The sequence below is a fragment of the Myotis davidii genome, unplaced genomic scaffold, assembly GCF_000327345.1.
Source record: "Myotis davidii unplaced genomic scaffold, ASM32734v1 scaffold1439, whole genome shotgun sequence".
In the NCBI taxonomy this organism is placed as follows: Eukaryota; Metazoa; Chordata; class Mammalia; order Chiroptera; family Vespertilionidae; genus Myotis; species Myotis davidii.
The window spans coordinates 1,201,887-1,204,536 of record NW_006292342.1 but is presented as its reverse complement, the minus strand read 5'-3'; the positions used below and the strand labels follow the sequence as shown (position 1 = coordinate 1,204,536).

The 2,650-nt window shown below is 64.1% G+C and overlaps 1 long non-coding RNA gene across 2 annotated transcripts; it reads left to right on the top strand.

Moving 5' to 3' along the window:
* Window positions 1-279: 279 nt before the first annotated feature.
* Window positions 280-2,644, top strand: LOC102759386. Of its 2 annotated transcripts, XR_435765.2 has the most exons (4): window positions 280-401; window positions 910-1,114; window positions 1,998-2,111; window positions 2,503-2,644. It is a non-coding gene; the product is annotated as an uncharacterized LOC102759386 (long non-coding RNA). The 2 variants fall into 2 exon arrangements; XR_001514204.1 differs by lacking the exon at window positions 280-401 and having other exon boundaries at window positions 896-1,114.
* The last annotated feature ends 6 nt before the right edge of the window (window positions 2,645-2,650 follow it).

The window sequence follows — 2,650 nt, the reverse complement described above, 5'->3', positions numbered from 1 at the left end:
CACCACCGCCAACTGCGGGGCGTGACCTCGCGGGTCTGGACCAGCCGCGGCTCTAACTCCACCATCTCAGCCCAAACTTTGCGGACTGTTGAGCGTCTCCGCCCGGTTCCCGGCTCTGACCCCCGTCCCTGCTTCTCTCCCCCACCCCGTCCTCTTCCATCGGTACCTCTCGCCCTACCCTCCGCCCCATCGCTGCCTCGCCATTAGCCGGGGACCCCGCAGGCCCCGCCCCTCCCTGCTCGGGTGGGGTCCTCCTCACCCCCATCTTTGGGGCGCGGAGAGGGGCGGGAAGACCCCAGAGACATCCAGGCCGGTCAGCGAGGGGGTCTTTAAGAGAGACCCGGTTGGACATTCGGGCCCGCCGGACCCTGTGCCCCTTCCTCGCCCACCTTGTCTCCTCTGTGAGTGTCCGGGGTCCCCTCCCTGTGCCCCGGGGGCTCCAGAGAGGGAGCGGGGCCCCAGCCACAGACAGCCCGCTTCCAACCTGCTTTCTCCCTGAGGATGGCCCAGTGGCTGGAGGCCCCCAGACCCCAGTCTCTGCTTGGGAATGGGTCCGAGGGATATGGAATGGGGGTGAGGGCAGCTCGGCCTGCAGTGGGGAATCTGCGGGGCTTAGGTTCAAATCCAGGACCAGCCATTTCCCCCTCCCCTGACCCTGGGCAAGTCACTGCACATTTCTGTGCCTCCACATTCCCCACCTGGTGGGGTTGTCTGATACACAGATCAGTGTTGCTACCCTTATTCACCCCGTCCCTGTCCACCTCCAGGCGCCCCCACAGGCTATTCCAACCCTGCGCCCCGCCTCCAGGCTCTCGGGGCCCCAGAAATTACTTGTAATCCTGTTGTATAGGGGGTGAGCCTCCAGGCAGGTGGGAAACCAAATCTACATTTGGTAACTGCGTGTTCCAGGCGTTGCAAGACAGAGAAGTGAGGATAGAGACGTGGAGAGACGGGGAGAAAGAAGCACAGAGAGACACAGAGACAGACGTGGAGAGAGACAAAGCAAGACGCTAATCGAGAGACACCGGGGTGAGACAAGGACCAGCTCGGTGCCCCTGGAGCCCCAGCCCCGCCTTCATGCCCAACCGGTGTCCCACCTGGCCCGTCCTCCCAGGTACCCCCTGCCCTGGCACCCACGCTGGGAAGGGTCCTCCTTGGTGGTGGGTGGGCCTGGGCCCCTGCAGGAGGGTGGCTGGAGGTCAGACCGCAGAAAGCACTGGCCGAGCTCAGACGGAGTGTTTGGGACAGAAGGACCCTGGCTGGACTCCAGGACTGGGGGTGGGGGGGTGGGGGGGTGAGTGAGAGGCCCGGATTGTCCCTCCCCTTTGCAGCCTCCAGGCGCCCCCTCTTACTTCCTCCTCAGACCCCCATGACTTCCCGGGCCACCGCCCCTGCTGCTGGGCACCCTCTCCCCAGCCGGACATGTCCTGGGGGTGGGCAGGAAGTTCTCGTGCAGCCCAGCAGCGAAACTGTTTATTTTTAGAGAAAATTGTTTCCATAAAGGGGAAAGGCTTTGCTCCTCACTGCCTCCCCACAATTTTCCCTACCCCCTCAACCCCAACTTCCCTGACCCAGCTCTATTTTGGGGTCCCCTACCCTGAGCTGTAGCTCTCTTTTTTGATTTGGTCTCCTCAGATCCTGGCAGGATAGCTGTCCCCTTATGAGCCCCCGAGCCCCATCTGACCCCATACCAGCTCCTGGCCTGGGCTGAGGGACAGGGTGCAGGAAGGGTGGGCCTGTAGGTCTTGGGGCCCCCAGCCTGGGGGCCTTGTGGAGGCGGGGCTTTGGGAACAGCTGGAGACTGTCCAGGGGCTGGACAGATGTGCAGGCAGGCTGGGAGGTTTGGTTTCTTTGTTCTAGGCCCCAGGGCCATCACCCCACCCCTTTCCACAGCTTGGCTGGGTGTGCACCTATATGAGGGTCCTTACTTGGACACACCCCCTCCCCTTCCCCTGCAGACCCTTCCTGACTCCCGTCTCCATGGCCCCTCTCCCCAGGTGAGCCTCAGCCGGTGCTGCAGGCAGTTTGACTCGAGGCCTCCCAGTGACGCGTGAGGAACATCTACGGAGGGAGGATGGCCCAAGTCCTGCACGCACCAGCCCCCTTTCCAGGTCAGACTTGTGCAGAGGAAGGGCGCCCTGCCCAGGGGTTGGATGGGAGGGGGTGCGGACCTGGGCCAGACCTGGAGGCCTGAGGGAGGGGAGAGGGGCCTCAGGGGTAGGGAGAGAGATAGGGCCCTACCTGGGGTAGGAGGTGGAGGAACACAGCGCTGCCCTGAGGGCCTGAATGTAGACAACCTGATTGTCCTGGAGGGTCAGAGAGGGAGACAGGGCCCTGCTCTGGGGGGAGGGGGCGGGGCCGAGACTGGAGACCCAGTTGAGCCGCTGAGGGCCAGTGGGCTCCCATCCCCTGGGCAAATAAATCTTGACTGGGGGGCGGGGGCTCCGCCTTCTCCGCAGAGGACAACAGTGCCCACCAGGCTTAGCGTTTCTCCCGCCCTAGGGACCCCCGGCCCAGCCTCCCCGCCGGCCTTCCCGGCCAAGGAGACCGACCCTCCCTACTCCGTGGAGACGCCCTATGGCTACCGCCTGGACCTGGATTTCCTCAAGTACGTGGACGACATTGAGAAGGGCCACACGCTGCGGCGCGT